We start from the raw sequence: 18964 nt of genomic DNA on the forward strand, positions 1-18964 counted from the left end.
ATTCCAGTGAACACACAGGCTGAGGTAGAAGGGTCACAAGTTCGAGGTCAGCCTCAGCAATGGGGAGAGACCCTGCCTCAATATTCTATAAATTTAAAGAAGGCCTGGGGATATAGCTCAGTGGTATAGCACTTAACTCAATACTTAATATCACAAAAAAAGAAATTATAATAAAAGAAAGGCTTTATAAAGCCTCTTGAATATAAGCATGCCACACAGAGTAAATTAGAACAGATTTTTAGCCAATAGGATAAGGATACATTCTGTGATTAGCTTCACAGAAGTGATTTTCTCATACATCAACTTGAAATTAACATTGACAGCCATTTGTGAAACAGTAAGCTGTATAGATTACTCATTACTAGCCTGTCAAGGTTATGGTTAGAACAGAGATTTTCTACAATCAAGTGAAAACCCATATTGTCTAAGGAGGTGTATTAGTTTGCTTGGGCTGCCAAAACAAAACACACAGACCAGACTGGGTAGTCTGTTTACTGTCTCAAAGGCCTGAAGTTGAAAGTTTAAGATCAAAGTGTCAAAAGGACTGGCCTCTTGCTGCCCCTTGCTGCCCCCTCACATGGCTCCTCCTCTATGCATATGTATCCCTGACATCACCCTCTATGTCCAGTTTTTTCCTTCTTGTAAGACACCCATCAGATTCCATTAAGACCCAACCTGAAGGGGGTAGAGAGAGAAGAGGGAAGGGGAGGGGAGGGGGGATAGTAGAGGATAGGAAAGGCAGCTGAATACAACAGACATGAGTATGTCAATATGTAAATCAATGTAAGTGTAACTGATGTGACTCTGCAATCTGTATACGGGGTAAAAATGGGAGTTCGTAACCCACTTGAATCAAAGTGTGAAATATGATATATCAAGAACTATGTAATGTTTTGAACAACCAATAAAAAAAAAAGTAAAAAAAAAAAAAAGACCCAACCTGAGAGGCAAATTTTAATTGAGTCACCTCTTTCAAGGTCCACCTCCAAACATAATCACATTCTAACATGCAGAGGGTTAGTGCTTTAGTATAGGAATTTGGGTGGGTGAGGGGAGAGGAGGCAAATACAATTCAGTCTATAATAAGGGAGAAATAAGACACAAGCAGGAGGGTTTTATCCCTCAGTAAATAACTTAAAGCTGAGAGAAAACAGTCTTTCTTCTAAAATAGAGATTTCCTCAATTGTTCAACCTACCAGGTTGTCACTAACACAGCAGCAAATCTTGATTCAAAATGAACAGATAAAAGTTATGAGATTTACAAGATCTTTTGGAGCTATGACTATGATCTTATCCAGCTTCTTGAGTAACTCATGAGCACTTCTGAATAGCATCAAGTCATAGGGCAAGATCACCAAAGACAAATAAATCCACACAGGCCAGCCAGTCAACCTGGTTGTGAAGTAAGACTCACAACATCACACTCTTCAGTAAAGAATGGGGCCAGCAGGACATGCTAGCAGCTGGAGAGAAGTGATCACAGCAGTGAACATAGACCCATCGCCTCAAGCAGTGCAGCAGCCCATTTGTAAAAGGCTGGGGAATCCCAGTGTTGAAGAGTTCAGCTTTGTCTTCCCCTCTAAAAATAGCCTTCTTATGTAAAAGTGTGATGCTTTTTGTGAGTCAAAGAGGTAACATCAGAAATATCAATGGAACTTTCATCTAGCCAACAAAATGACCACAAAAACTGCTTTCATATCTTATTGAGGGATTATTGCCTGAAAAAAAACAACGAAAACAACCATAAAGGACAATATTTAAGTGGTTTCCCAAGTCACTTGCATCTAACAGAATAAGTGGTTTTGCAAAGGTTCTGATTCCTCTACTCTTTCTGGAAAGAACCCAGAACATTGATATTTTGAAGCCACCACATTTGGAAAATGAGAACCCCAGAGTAGCAGAAAATGGCAAAATTGGTAGGCGGACTGCTCATTTACAAACTACTTAGATGCCTCATAAGAAAAGGATTATATAATTCTGAAATAATAATTATCAGAACTTCTTTTAAATGATAAAAAATTGCAGAAAATTAATGCTAACAAAGAACACTGTACTATATGTTATGTTTGCCTCCTGTAACAAAATGGAATACCAAAGTCCAAGTTTATGGGTCTGGAATGTAGATTTTGTTTTGAGAAGCTGTGAGAAATAAATAGTGGTCCATTTTCATATTATAGTATTTGGCTTTAATTGGGATATAAGATCCAATTTTAGCCATTTTAGCTATCCTCCCTCCTTTGCTTGCCTCAATTTTAAAAGTAGCCAATCGCATAGACTGTAACTCTGAGCTCCTCCTATCAGAAAAAGGGGTGGAGCCATATTAGAGACTAAAGAGGGCGCCCAGGTGATCTTGCTAGCCAGGTTGGACTGTGCACCTTTTTGGCAGAATTAAAGTTTGCCTCACCCATCCATCCTAGCACGTGTGGCAGCACCTGGCATTTCTAACAAAGGGTTCCTTGATTGTCATTTCTAACATAATGCTACTTCTACTTTATTCAGAGCCTGGCAACTTAATAAATGTAAACGTGGCTTAACAGGCTCCAAAGCCCTCCTAATGTCAGCATTCGAGGAATCCGAGTTATAGAAAACTGTTCTTATTACCATTCCTTCTTAATATTAAAAAAATGGAATAAAATGTCCCACTCATCTCTCTTACTTGTTAATCTGGAGTGGGTTAAAGGAAGCATATTGTGGAAAACATATTGTAATGAGTGAATAGCTGTTTATAAAAAGAATCAGGGGGGAAAAGGCATGACATTAAACAGCACAGATGATTCAGGCTTTGCTCTATCAAACCTTGGAGCAATGTCTTTTCAATGTCATTCTTTGAGGGGGCGGGGGGCAGTCTTTTGAGACCATGCATGTGTTTTTAAGTAAGGCAGACTAGAGAGAAAAGAAAAAAGAATAAATAAATAAATAAATAAATAAATAAATAAATAAATGCAGAAGTAAGAAAAGAAGTAAGGAAGGAAAGGGAGAAAAAGAGGAAAAGGAAAAATTGAGTGGAAAAAGAAAGTTTTTATTTTTCAAAGCAAACAACTAAGTGATTTGCCACACACTTGCCATGAATAATAATGAGCAGACTTGTGCTGTGTTCCTCTTTTTAATTAGCATGTTGCCTGCTACAGCCCCTCCCTGTCTTTAAGATATGGCACCTAGAGAAGCCCACTTGAAGAACTTTGCACGAAAAAAAAAAAAGGGGGGGGGCAACAAAGGTCCTATGAAGAATCCTGGGATAGATTTAGAAAACTTTCATTTTTTTTTCCTCTCCTCACCTTTGTCACCAGCGTTTTAAAAAGTTCTCTTAAGGTGTTTTATTTTGTTGTGTTTTGCCTAGAAAACACTGTAGAATTCCAAAAATACATGATGCTTTCCTCATTTTGTAATCTTTGAATTACTTAGCTGTGCAAACTACAGAATTAAAAGCCTGAAAGCATTTTAAAAGTCAGGGAGAGTGCAAGACTAGCAATAGAATTTACAGGATCAGGATCAGAGGTGGACAGAGCCCTACACACAAGCTGCACATAATAAAACAGTGCTCAGATTTTAACATGAACACTTCTGACACTGAAACAACAAGGGACCTTGTTAAAGACCTGTGTTCTGATGTCCTTATTTTTGGAAGAGATTTAATGGTCTAAAGAAAGCTTCAAAGTAACAGAGGCAGGAGAGTAATTCTGAGAAGTTTGGATAACTTTATAATCTCTTGCAAGGAAAATTTCAAGTGCAATGTTGTCTGAGAGAGAGAGAGAGGGAGGGAGAGAGAGAGAGGGGAGTTGGGAAAATGAAAACCACTGTTAAAAGCATCCTGCTATTTGTAATTAAAAAGCATTAACAATATTTCTGTCAGCAAGCCCTGAAATGCGAGTTAAAATACCAACAGGCTCCTATGTTGTTATATGATTCTGTTTGCATGCATCTATATCTAGTGCAGAATGTTAATTTGTTTTCCATCACCAGGATTGTTGAGCATGCTGACACAGCTAGGTAAGGCAATCTAAAATTGTTCCAGGATTTGATTTTCATGTGAGTGCAGCCTACAGCTGCATTTGATAGTGCACCACATTGATATGACACCTTTTCTACAAGGTCTTTGGTGGAATACATCTGCTGAACAGAACAGAAACAAAATATATGCCTTGACTCAAACTTGTGGCGGAGAGCTATCAAAGTGGAAACCTGCTCGAATCTATTTGCATAATATGCAGATGAAAATCTAATGAGAAAGGTATATTGACAGACGTTGCCTTGTTATCTGGCAATGCTGTGCATAACAGCATGTGGTACCTAGACATAATTTCCAGTAATGTTATTTTGCAATTTAAATGTTTTTTCCCCTCCTCCTAAAGAAGACACACGTCAATAAGTGCCAGGCATCAATAACTGACATTTGAGATAAGATTAACCACACCAACTCATTCAGAGGAATCAGCTGAGTTTATTTCAGGACACAGGTCTCCACATTCTGAGCTGTTGGCTGAAGGAGAGGGAGGGAGGGGGCCCCAACTGCTCATTGAGGCCTCAGTTTTACTTGTATTCTGATGACTGCTTTTTTCAGCTCTGGTGCCAGTTCTGAGTATATTTCAAGGAACATTACTGAGAACAAAATCGAAGGCCATCAATATTAATGATCTGAACCAGGAAGATAGCTTTTAGTGTGCAAATTAATTACCCTAATCACAGGGTTTTTTGTATCCATTTTAATGAAATAACTATTTATTTCATTGAATCCTGTGCTTTTCTTTTGCAAATAAGGCACATTTACATGATAAATACATGAAATTTAAAAGGATGACTAAATTAAATTGAGAAAAAAAGACCTTTTTAAATACAATTTTCTTAGGAAAAACAGCTAGATTAATGGGTTGGTTAGCTGACTGGCATCTGTGATTAAATCTTTTTTAATGAACGTCAAATAGAATTTAATGGACCTTGAGAAATGTCTACACAGTCAGTAATATTCAGGGACTGGGGAAGATTCCAGTTGTCTCTTGTCATTTGTTGGTGAGCTCCTGAAGGCTTGGGCTTGGGACTCTGCTTTGACACATGGGATTCACATTTATAGTCCCTGCTTCAGCACAGGGTTTTCTTCATCTGTTCTTCAGACCAGGGTGTCTTCTTGATCAACACAACCAACACTTTGCAGAAGTATGGGCCAAAGAAATAACTACAGTATCCACAGAAAGCATTAGAGTGTTTAAATTTGTCTCATATTTAATCATGGAATTCACATTTGTTTCAAACTGTGCTGGTCTTGATAATGAGACTGAGAGAGCTAGAGAGGGAGGGGAGAAGGAAGGGGAGAGAGAGGCTTAATTCAGAGGAATTTTCAATGAATCTTTTAGGATCTATGGGTTTTGAAAACTTTATTTATTGTGGGTAAGCTTTGAAAGGCTGCAAATTCAACAGAATCGAGATTTGAAACACATTCCACCTCAGTTTTTTGTTTTTTTTTTTTTTTTGATAACAGACCCAAAGAACAGAGCATCTTTCTCTGCTTGCTTCCCCCTCTGGTTGCGCCACTAGAGATGTCTCCCTCTCCCTTTGATTTGGAATGATCAATTGCAGCTGTGGCAGCGGGGCAGGCGGCCCCAGGCACCAAGAACATGAGCCCTCTCCCTCCCACGTTAGGATTTACATTTCAATGGCTGCCACCATTTTAAAGATAATTATAACCTTTTTAGATTAATAATTTTCCGTGGCTTCTCTAATATTTGAACAACGTAAATATTAATTTAGCTGGTTTAAGAGAAAACATCTCTTTCTCCTCCACCTCCCCTCCTGTCTTGTAGAATGCAGAACAAAGACTTCAAACCAAATCTGTTTAGGGCAAGATGGGTGGGAAGGTAGGATGTTGAACTAACAGATTCAAAATCTTGGACTAATTTAGCCCACACCATATACTTTTGAAGTATCTCTAGTACGGCAGACTGGGGGCAGTTTGAAGTGACAAGACACTGAAGCTGCTTTCTGCTTGTGCTATGTGTCTAAAGCGAGAATTTTTTAAAAAACAAAACAGTGTTTTGTTTTATCCCACTCTGAAAGTTGACCTGCGAACACTGGCAGATGGGATTCACGTTTCTTCGATCGTATTCCAAGTGTGGTGGGAGATCTCAAAAAGATGAAGCTGCCTAGATGAACTCAATAGTCTTGAAAAGAGAAAAAGGGAAATTGCCCACAAAAGATATTGAGACTATAAAGAGGCTTATATTTCACTGTTACTGCAAACTTCCTTTCTGCTTATTATCATTCCAACACTTTATTTCCCACCAGCTGATGCAGCTGGGAAAAACATCACATTGCACAAACAGATGTCGACTCACTTAAATTGTTTGACCATGCTCCGTGGACCATGGTCTATTTTTTTTTTTTTTTTTTTTTTTTTGCTGCCCCACAAGTACTGAGCATGTTGTAGGCAGGAGGACGTGCTTTTTTTTTTTTTTTTTTTTACATTCATTAGGTTGCTACAAGTATTCTCTTAAGGGCCTATCGCCTTATATCACTCAGGATCATTCAAACAATTTACATCAGGCAAATAAAATCAGAGGAGCATGTTTCCCATTTCCACTGGTAAATAAGAGGAATCATGTATATTAAGGAGAAAATTGATAATAGTGCTGGTCAGATGTTACAAGCAGGTCATTCGGTTGCTTTCCTTGATAAAGTGCAGAGCTACAATAATTGCCCTGAGATCTCTTTACGGACAAGACCTTTATTTCCTAGGCACCAAAGCCATGGGATTGAGCATTGCTTGAAAGTGACGGCGAATAAAACTGCTCATGAAATATGCATGACTAACACATAGGCTGCCAGGGGAACTCAGTGTATTATGTATGACCCTTCTGTAATTGTAAGGAAATGATATTCATTTAAGTGGATGTTTATCACAGTTAAAGGTGCACCTAATGAAACAAAGGTCATAAGCCTAAAAACATAAGGTCATAGCCCTTTTATGGCACCATTTCTCTCTCTGTTTGAAAAGACCTGGCCTTTATTCACAGCTGTTTTTCTAACACCTGTGTGCTCTGTTTATGCAGCCTTCAAGAGTTCCTGTCACCTATATTTAAATGCCAAAAGGACTATTACATTAAATGCTCTTCTAATATTATATCCACACATCTGGGAAATATCAGACAGAGTGCTGCAAGATATAGCAGCTCAGGCTAGAGATTTTAGCTACTGACATTTGGTTAACCGAGGAGTCTCCCCCACCTCCCACCCACCGACACATCCCCATTGCTCTCTATGGGAAACGCCTACTTGTGCAATCAGACAAGAGCTGGGCTATTATTCTGAGATCAGCAATGACATGATCCTTCTGGGGTGGACCAATCCCTGAAGCAAAACTCTGAAGCAGCTTAGCAGAGTGGATAAAAACCAGACTCAGAAGTCCAATTCCAGCCTGGGTCCTCATCAGCTGTGTGACCTTGAGCAGGTGACCTATCTGCTTTGTATGGCTAAACAGAATCTTCATCTAAAAAAACGTGCTCATAAATAGATTTGGCTCATAATGGTGTTTTGAGAATCAGTATTTGAAAGTTTCTGACACAGAGTAAGTACTGTATGTTTGTTATGCAAACAAAATACACAGTGTGCATAATGGGTCTGTTCTGCTGTCCCCTCTCCACATTGGGCATTGCCTTTTGCACCCAAATAGCTTTGTTTCTTGCCCACTTTTAGGTTTCAGGGGTATCTTAGTCCATTTGGGATGTTATAACAAAGGTCCATAGCCTGCGTGGCTTATAAATAGAAATTTATTCTTCACAGTTCTGAAGGTTGAAAGTCCAGGTGCCAGTGTGGACAGGTGGTGGTGAATGCCCACTGCTCATGTATCTTCACATGGAAGAAGAGTCAAGGTTTATGGGAGCACTAATCCATCCATGAGAGCACAGCCTACTCACATCTTAAAGGCTCACCTCCTGGTATTATCACCTGGGAGTTAGAATTTCAACAATATGAATCTTGGGAGGGAGACACAGACATTCAGACTGTGGCAGGATCCATGACCTCCAGCAAGGCCAGCTGTGTGCAATAACATGCCTTAGTGAGCACAGCAGTGGCCCATTCAAAAGAAGCTCACTCACTCATAAGCAGAAAGATCTGGGGACTTTCTCGTCTTGCTGACATTTGCCTAGTAAGTTTATAGAGTACTGGGAAACAGGGGGGGGAATTCCTCTAGAAACACATGCACTAGAGCAAACCCCAGGAGTCTTCATGAGCTGAATCCAAATTAATAGTGACTCTCCAAATTATCTTAATGTCATTTGGTCGTGCTTCAGGTTGTGAGACAGAAAATAGAATTGAAAATAGAGATGCCACCGTATAGAGGGAGCATATATTAAGACTGGAGCATTTTACAGATTTCATAATGCATTCATTATTTCCTTCTGAGCTCAAAGTTATCACTTCTGATGGGTAGGACAGTCTTCACCATCCCTGGAAGGTTCTGGAAAACTTGTAAACTCCTGACATTTTCCTTCCCAAATGTAAATTCTTACAAAGACCACAGTTGTCTAACATAAGGTAATTTGTGAGGTCACAGAAGAGGATCAGATTTTATCAATACCACCAGAATAATAAACATAAAATAATTTAATAAAAAATAAGATTAAGAACCTTGTTTTCTTATAATATAAAGAAAAATCACTATAACATACTTACACATAGCAAAGGGGTGGTGAAGCTGTCCTGCTTATGTTTGAATCCTGACTCTTCCTTAAAACTGTGTGATGTTGGGGGAAGTTAACTAACCTTACTGTGGCCTTGGTTTCATCATTTCTACAAGGATAATAGCAATACCAGTCCATGGGGTTACTGTGCATTTTAAGCAAGAGAATGCAAGTGAAGTTGATTATGGTGGTAAATGCCTGTAATTCCGAATTTGGGAGGCTGGGGCAGGAAAATCACAGGTTCAAAGTCAGCCTCAGCAACTTAGCAAGGCCCTAAGCAACTTAGTGAGACCTTGTCTCAAAAAAAAAAAAAAAAAAAAAAAAAAAAAATTAAAAGGGCTGGGATGTGGCTCAAGTGATTAAGCACCACTGGGTTCAATCTCTGGTAGAGAGGGAGAGGGGGAAGAGAGAGAGAGAGAGAGAGAGAGAGAGAGAGAGAGAGAGAATATGTATGTGAATTTAGAACAATCTCTGGAATAAGAGTACTCTATTGCCATGTGATATTGTATTTCAATTGACTTTTAGAATAAAAATTGACCTTTTTGAAAGTTTGGGCATCATCATACTCCCATGGTGTCTCATGCTTGGAATTAGTTAGCTCACAATATTTTGGGTGGCTTTAAAATATGTTCACAAATTCATTGATACTCCACCCTTCAAGATGTAGAATTTATCCCTCACTAGGAATGTAGGCTGCGCTTAGTGACTCACTTCTCGTGATTAGAATATGGTAGAAATGAGTGTGTGAACTCCAAGGCCAGGTCATGCAAGGCACTTTTTCTCCTGTCACAGTGTGTCTGGGAACCCTAGGCCTGGAGGAAAGCCAGCTGCCTCCACGTGGGGACACCTGAGCAGCCTTCTTCCAGGAAGCAAAGCACTTGGAAAGAGTCTCCTCAGCCTTTACCAGGTTTTCAGATTATTTAGTTTTCAGTCATGGAACCTTCCAGATAAGTCTTCAGACACATAGGGCAGATATAAGCCATGTCCACTGTGCCCTATCAGAATTACCAATCCATTTACAATCATGAGACAATGACTTGTTGTTGTTTTAAGCCACCAAATGTTGGGGGTAATGCATCATGCTGTGGTGATAGGTAACCCAACACACTTTGACATGCAGGTAGAAGTTTCACCTGCTAGCATAAGGGCTTATATGGATATGGATGAGGGGGCAAAGTTTAGACTAAGATTTAAGTAAATCTTGACTGCAGTGCAAATTAGCAAACCATTTGTGTACTCTTGACTATATTTCACTTTTATCTTATCTACTCATGTGGAGATCTTTTCTTTCACTATTAAGTAAAAGAATTCTTCCCAAGTGTAGTTCTTATTTCTAGGATGACCAGCCCATATACATCAGCCCAGGACTGTCTGTGTTTCAAGCAATCAATTTCCAGTATTCTGAGAAACCCCTCAGTCCTGGGTCAACTTGACTGGTTGGACTCCTGCTGATGTGTGAAGCTATGTGTTTTTGAGGAAAGGAGAGGAATCCTAAACAGTCCCCATCCATCATAGTCCTCCAAACATACCTGGATTTTACCATGCTGCTTTCCTACCCTTCAGTTGGAGAGGAATCCCCAGGTAGAAGGGAAGGAAGCAGTCACTGCAACTGATTCTGGATGAGGGTTTATGGGATCACTGTCTACCCAACAGTGATGATGTTTGTTGGGAAACTCGAAAGCAAGTTTCTTCAGGAATCTCTGCAGCACTTAGTAAAAACTCTTAAGTCTGGAAGGAAAATGTTCAGAGTTAACTATTATAACTTCTATTCTTTGGCTAAGTTTTCTTTTTTATGACTTGGAAGTTTATAAGGAGCACATGGGGACAGGTGCCTTGGTCACACCTGTAATTCCAGTTACTGGGGAAGCTGAGGCAGGAGGATTGCAAGCCTCAGCCACTTTGTGAGGCCCTGAGCAACTTAGGAAGACTCTGGTTAAAAAATAAACAACAAAACAAACAAACAAACAAAAAACTTTCTGGGAATATAGCTCAATGGTAGAGCACCTGATTTAAATCTTAAACACCAATAAAATGTATGTGTGTGTGTGTATATATATATATATATATATATATATATATATATAGAGAGAGAGAGAGAGAGAGAGAGAGAGAGAGAGATTGTTCAAATACTTTTGAAGTTCTGGAAAAAGTAATGGGATGATTCCATACTGAAAAGTAGGACCAAGAATCAAAGATCCAGATGCAACTTTACTCCCTGTTTTTATTGCCATGTCAATAACTAAATAGCATATAACCACATGCGTGTTTCTTTTGTATCTCTCCATTTCAACTGCTTAATTCCATGGGAGGCACATGAGACACTTTTACTCTAAAAAAACTGTTCAAAAGAAAACTTACTTGTGTTATGAACAAAGGAATTTATAAGCAAATTAATGGGGTTAGCAAGGGAAATATTAGCTGATGCAACAGAGTAGTTGTTGCATTCAGATGATACATGTGCAAATTGTAAATTCATCTTTTTATCAGAGAATTCCTTTTCCTTCTCCCTTCAGGAGAGTTGCTCTTACCTTATAATCAACAATAATATCATATCCAATTTTTAATAAACACTTACTCTATGCCAGCTATAGCTGAACTATACCTGTGTTAACTTAGTATAGTGAAGTAGATGCTACCAGATCCCTGGCTTATAAATGAAAAAGCTGAGGCACAGAGTGGCTGAATAATGTCTCCAAGATTACATCACAAGTGGACAGCTAAACCCTGAGTTCATATTCCACACATGGCCTCTCCCTTGAATCAATCCAGTCTCTGATTACTAATTCATTAATTTATTAATCACATCTGCTCCTCCTCTTCCAATTAGAGCAAATTAGCAAATCAAACTGCTACTCTGAGCACAGGGATCGTTCACGAAGAAATACAGATTATGGGGATGGTAAGAAGGTAATAGAAGTGAGAAGGGGGAAGAAAGATGTCCAAGGGGGAATGAGAGAAGGAAGGTGAACACCAACAAGAGAGGACAGGAGAACAATGGGGAAAGAAATAAGAGAAATGAAAGAGAAGTCTAGATGGGGAAAGGAGTGCAGGAAGGAAGGGGAAAAGGGCTGGCAGATTGGAAAGGGGAAAAATGTAGACACGAGATAGAGTCCAGTTTCAAGTGTTAATCTGTGACTTCTAGCAAGTTTTCAAATACTAAAAATAAGGTCATAATTGAAGGTGTTTTGTTGTTGTTTGTTTTGTTTTGTCTTTTGCTTTAAGAATTATTCCTTCTGAAAACTGTTGTTATAGGTAAAGGGGAAGACCAAAACTCACAGGATTTTGTCTGAGGCAGATCAGATTCTCACAGCACAAGGAAGGCTACAGGAAAGAGGAAAATCTAGAAAAGTATAGCTATGCAGAGAGAGAAGTCACAGCCCAGAGAACATTCAACTGAAGCTGTGCCTTTTCCAATACAGTTTAAGGAAACTCGTTGGTATTACAGTTGTTAAGACAGGAACACAAGACCATGGTTTCCATCCCTGATTGTTTGATGCACAGTTCAATATATAGATAGATGGGTTTGATCAATTAGAATCACTAGTGGAAAGCTTTAACCTGCAGTGAGGAGCCCACATACCCCAGAATGATGGAGGCAGAATCCTTGTGGGCAGGGCTAGGCATTAGAATTTTTAGAAATTTTCTAAGGTAAGTTACCATGAGAAAAGTCTAGGTTAGAGATGTTGCAGATGTGTTCCCAGAAAGTGATTTTGTAGAACCAACAACCAGCTTTAAAGTTTATATGAACAGAAGAAAGACCAAGGATGGCCAACTGGACACTGGAGCAGAGAACCGAGTTAGGATTGATACCACCTGACAACAGGTCTTACCATACAGCTACAGCCATTAAGATGTGTGATAGTGACAAAAGAATAGGCAGATCAGTGGAACAGAGACACAACTCAGAGTCAGACCTCCATAAGCACAGTTGCTAAAGTTCTTGTATTCAAAACTTGTTCCCCAGCACGTGTTTGGAGGTGGAGCCTAATGAAGGGATCAGGCCAGAGGGCTCTGTCTTCAGGAATGGACTAGTGCCATTATCACAGAGGTGGGTTTATTATCATGGGAGTAGCTTTCTTATAAAAAGGTGATTTTTGTGTCCCCCCCCCAACTTTCCCTTTGCCCTTACTCCATGGGATGATGTAGCAAAGATGTGGCTATGATTTAGATGTAGTGTTTCCTCATCTGCTAAGAGCCACAGCCAAGTAATATGATGCATGGCACTTTTGGTTGTAAGGTGACGCCAGCTAGCCATTGAGATGATATGATTATGTTAAGATTTGCATTCATATGGATATTGGACTCCTGCTGTTCACCTTGGCCTGCTACGGGACTCCTGGAGAGTTCCCATTGGTTGGGGAAGTACAGTAGGAGGGAATTCCGGGGCAGGAAGTTGTTCTGGGATTCCGGTAGAACACGACCACGTGGGTGGATCGGCTTCTTCCCGGACGTGTACCGGGTATTGGTGGCATTTTCAAAAATAAAGTTTTGTTCCTGCTTGAATGGCTCGTGATTCTGTGCCCAGCCAGACTGTGGCACTCATCAAACCTCATGTTGACACTCAGTCTTTCATTTAGAAAGATGGAGGAGCCTTCATGAGAGACATTTATGGGAGGCGATTGTATCATGACTTCCCTTATGAAAGAATTAATTTCCAAATCCCAGAGTGGGCGAGGTCCTACAGAAGTAGGTTAGTCCCCATGAGAGAGTTATGTAAGAGAGAATCTGGTTCCTCTCCAGTCTCTTGTTTTCTGTCCTTCCATGTGATATCTCTTTCTCATACACAGTAAAGTCCTTACAGTGACCAAGCAGATGGGCCACCCAATCTTAGACTTTCAGCTGCAAAACTGTGAGATAAATAATCCTCATTTCCTTATAATGTATCTAGCATCACATATTTTATTATAGCAACACAAAATGGACCAAGAAAAAGGTCATTGCCAACTGCTAGCCCCTCAATCCTGGAGTTCTCAGCCTCCAGAAATGTGAGGCTTTATTACCAATTTTCTAGTCTGTGGTATTCTATTAAAATAGCACAACAATAAACTAAGACAACAGTTGGCTGATCTGTGACAAAAGAGCAAAGGCAGTACAACAGAACAAAGACAGTCTTTTCTATAGATGGTGCTGGAAAAACTAAGTATCTACAGTCAAAAAAAATTTTAACTTAGGCACAGATCTCACATGTTTCTCAAAAATCAAGTTAAAATGGATCATAAACCTGAATGTAAAATGTAAATCTAAAAAAAAAAAAAACATAAAATAACAGAAGAAAATCTAGACAACCTTAGGTACCAAAGTTTCAATTTATAAAAGAAATCATTGATAAGCTGGAAGTCATTAAAATTAAAAAAAAAAAAAAAAAACTCTGGGTGAAAGATGGTGCCAAGGGAAAGAGAAGATAAGCCACAGACTTGGAGAGAATTTTTGCAAAAGCAGCCATAGAAGCATGTTTGTAAGAAGGATGGGCTTCAGTAGTGGTGGGATCTAGGCAAGGTGAGGATTGAAGTGGGGCTGGGGGTATAATAGGGGCTTTTTGTCCCTTGAAGATGATTTTGTCTTACTCAGATGATCATCCCAAGCCAATTCTGATTTTCCTTTTTGACACTGAATTTGCAAAGCTCCTTATTTACTAACAAAGCATCTCACCCAGCAAAAGAGTGAGCACTCAAGTTGTGGTTGCTGACAGGGTTATTTCCTTGCTTTTCATATCTTCATGAGTACTTTGGAGCTGGCTTTCATTTCTCTCCAGGGAAGCTGGTTAAGATTACTAAAATTCCAGTGTGTTCTCCTCTGTGCACCCTCCCTCTGAAACTCCAAGAGTAGTTCAGCTCCTGTAAAAACCCAGTCAGCCCCAACCACCCTTGTCATTTCCATTTTTCATACATCTACTTTTGGTGTGTGCAGTATGCATGCTATTCCTCCGCGCAGTTTCATCTCATTTGCCCACTGCCATAGGCTACAGCGTGGAACAAAGTTCACTTTCAAATTCAATCTCAAACAAAATGAAAAGGCAAGAAAATCATGAAAGAGAAAGCTGGTTACAGCCATTAATATGGATCTCACTGCAGGTTCTTTTGCTTTATCCATCAAATGTGAGTGAGAGGAAGCTGCGGCTGTGACCCTGGTCAGAGAATACTGTCAATCAGAGGAGCAGCTCCTAAGAACAGCCTGGAGTGAGTGCTGTCTGCCAGCTGCAGACAGCCTTACAGGCTATTGAATATCGCCATGAATGGCACTAGACCCCTTTCTCTGATAATGGTAGAAATCCCTGGGGCCTTTCAGCAACATAGTAGGAACCACCCTAAATTTATTTCAGATACCAAATTTAAGATTAAAGGATCCAGGAAAAAAGGACAGTGTTTCCAGAAGGAAAGTATACATTTTTAAAACAACAACAACAACAAAAAAAAATATGTTAAATCCCACACAGCGCTTACATCTCTGCTTGAAAGAAAGTGGCCAGTTCAGTATTCTTTAAATACATCAGTGGATCCTGCTGAATTATACATGTGGCTGGGATTAGAGAGGCCAGTGTCTTCTGTCTGGGTTTATTCTGACTTTCTGGGTTATCTTAGCAGTCAGCTGAAATGAAACTGGAGTCAAGTCACACATACACCCCATCTGCCAGGTTAAATTTCCTTGTGGGGAGAAGGCTTTACAGCAGACACAGAAACTGTCCCAGGCATGACCTTATCTGGAGTGCACCCAGAATTAGATGACCAAAGTCTCCAAATTGGCCTCACAAATGACTTGGTATGATTTCCATAAATTCAAGCAGACTTAAAATTGATTAGATCAAAAAATTCGGAATGCTTTTTACTCTGTTCCCCCTGAGTTTCAGGCGATGTGTGTTGGATACTCTCTGAGAAATCAGGCCCTCTTCCTGTTTGGCTGTGAATGTTGGTAAGGCATCGAATTTTAAGAGAGCAGAAGAAATACAGAGTGGCTGCAGTTCAAACTCTGAATTTGTTGGGATGCATAATCAGTGCCAGTGGGCTGCCTCTTTTCCAGAATTATATGTGATTGATCCTCTTTAAATAAATCTGGCTAGCTAACAAATAGCTTTCCCTTGCCAACATTTTCTCAATATGGTCTCCAGACTCTTTATGGTGTAAAAAAATTACCAAATAAAATTCATGAAAAGGCAACAAGAAACATATCTTACAAAATTTCTGTACAGAATTCAAACATTGTTCTTGTGCCAGAAACACACAGCTGTGGGCCTGACGTGGCATAACCATCTGCTAGAAACTCCGTACTCAAAGAGGCAGAGTTGGGTAGGTGCGTCCTTTGTTGGAAACACATAAACCATAGCTATGGAACTTTCCTGGATTTTTTTTTTCTTCATTGCCGTCTGTCCATTTGGATGGAATTGTCACAAGTGTTATATGCACAAGATGGTACAGACAATGTGGGCAAAATACAATTGCTTAAAGCAAATGGGTATTTGCATCTTCGTGCTTAAACTTTCCTGATTTCAACTAGGTATGTGATTATTATACCTACCAAAAGGATGGGATCCTTTGGAGCATGAGCTCTGAAATAAGTACCTGTCACCTTGTGAACATTTAAATCATCCCTACATCAAAGTAGGTGTCCTAAGTGTCGTGGCTAGACTTCTATTTCCTTTATAAACATCAGTTCATATTGATACAATTATTAAAATATATATTAGTGCTTCAGTTTTTCCACAGGAATCTGATCAAATTATGGTGTTCGCAAAACTTATTGATAAAACTAAAAAAGCCCTTTTGGCAGCAAGAGTGTTTCTTTTCTCATTCTGCACATTGCTTACAGGATTCAGAGCCCCAGGCTACTGGTACCACACTTATGTCAGTCACCTCAGAGAAAAAAATGCATAGCAGTTTAAGAGTTTACTTGGGTGGGCTTATATACCCTCAGAGCAAATGTTTCCTCTTAGAGTGCTCTTTGAGTCAAAGGTGGGTGATCTTAGCTGGTAAAGTCTGTGAACCCCTCTCAAGATGATGTGTCTTCATGCAATAAATAAAATACCGAGGACTACAGAGACAATCAATTATATTAAATACATTTATTAAACTGTTTAAACAAATGTATTTGTGATACAGCAATGTATATGCCTACTTATCAACCCATTAAATAAGAGAATAGGCAAAGCATCTATATCTATCATAATGTTTAGCTAAGTGATAGGCATAAACAATGTTTCTATAAAAAGTTTAATGCAATACAAAACTATGCATGAATTCCAGAAGTTACAGGAGCTGCTGATACTGCCATGATGTTTTGCCTGCATGTGTAATTGAAGGAAACACTGAATTTCAGTGAGAGATTAGTAAAACTAAAGTTGTTTTCTGATCCAAGTTCATAGGTCCTTTAGGGTTCTCAGGTTAAGATCTCTGTTACTGCTTTTAAACTATTATATCTCTGAACATGATGAGCAAGATCTTTCTGTCTACATGGTAAGTGAAAATGTTCCATGAATATGGAAGATAATCTGGATCTGTTTTCATGGATTCTGGATTTTCTCTGTCAAAGAATGTAGATGTAATGTTAACTTTATCATTCTCCTCTCCTGGCAGTCTAACTTCTGGATATAACATTTACCTCTGCATCACTGCCTGTGTTCCATTAATATTCTTACTCCTTTCCTGTATTGCTTTTCCTTACTTTCTTATTTGACCATTATTCATCTATTATTAATGATCAAGAAATGCATTGATCACTATTATTCATTGAATAGTCACATCTTAATTCTCCCTGAAATGATGCTCTAAGAATGTCTCCTTTTCTGCTGCTGCCCACCCCTATTTCACCAATGGCTCTGACTCCATGAGAATGAACCTTGAAGGAATCTTTTCTCCCCTGAGTTTTAGGTGATGTGTGTCAGATACACTCTGAGAGTAAGCATTCAGGCCCCCTTCTTATTTGGCTGTGAATGTTGGTAAGGCATCTAATTTTAAGAGAGCAGAAGAAATATGGAGTGGCTGCAGTTCAAGCTCTGAATAAATGCCACAAACTGCTTTCTGGACATATTCTCAGGGAGATTAAAAGACCTGTTCTTTTCTCTTGAGCACTTGGCAGACTGTAAATTATCAGACACTTTCTCACTTCTTATTAGCTAAAGGGGCAACATGCACAGAAGGAGTCTTGAGTTAGGTGGATGGCTGAATTTGATGAACTTGCAGTTCTCATCTACCTTTGAAAAATCTTAGATCCCCTTTAGCAATTGTATATGAGCAATTAAAAATGTCATGCCCAGATTCTATATTTGTAAATTGGTTGGGACTGGCATATTTGCAGATTTTAGAATAGAATAACAAATAGAGATTAGGGGGAAAGTGACTGTTTATGTTTGTTCGATATATAAGTTTTGCTTTTATTTTGTTGTTGATATTTCTTGTATATTTTTTCTTCATTTTTCTATGGAAGGGTAGGGTTAAAGCTTATATAAATTATTATTCCTGGTGTCAAAAAATGCCTCAGTCACAAATATATACTTTGTAAATGCTTTCTGATATTGCTAAAAAGGATGGGTTTGCAAAGCTGCTCAATGAAAAACCAGTGGAAGACATTTTTTTTTTTTTAAATTAAATTAGCTTTATTTTTTCCTACTTCTAAAAAAATAAAACTTTTTCACTGCAAGAAATTTAAAAATTACATACATAATCATTAGAAAAAAATCTTATCAAAATTGACTACTCAGAAATGATCACAGTTAATTTATAAACAACCTCGCATACATCTGTCTTCTCATCTAAATATATATGGACATAGGTATCTATAATTGTACATAAATGGAACAATTTATGTACAATTAACATACATGAACAGTATTTTCAAGTCAATCAATACAGGACTATATCCTTCTTCCTAATGGGGACTTGGTGTTTCAATACATCAGTTATTTTGGAAAAATTCACTTTTGGAAGTCGAATAAATCAGGTGGCCTATGTGACATTGCCTCAGCAGCCTCTGAGGCAATCCTGGCTGGTTTCATACCAGACAATACTAACATTACCCAAGAGTCACTTAAAAAAAGCAGATCCCTATCCAACTCTGAGACACTAGAGTCCATGTATAAAAGACCAAGTCAAATCAATACAAGGAGTTTACAAGAATCACAAAGCAATTCATGCAGGAATAAACTCCCTTGATAGTGTAATCAGGAAACTTGTCCCCTCTTCCACATGGTGGCAACAGGAACTCTAGTCCAGCAGTCAGCCTGTGGGTAGGAGGCCCTACTCAGAACCGCAAAGGAGAGGAGACCAACCTGAGGCACACAGGTGAGGGTGTGGCACATGGGTGAGGGC

This window comes from Spermophilus citellus (assembly GCF_964194105.1).
Source record: "Spermophilus citellus genome assembly, chromosome: 1".
NCBI lineage: Eukaryota > Metazoa > Chordata > Mammalia > Rodentia > Sciuridae > Spermophilus > Spermophilus citellus.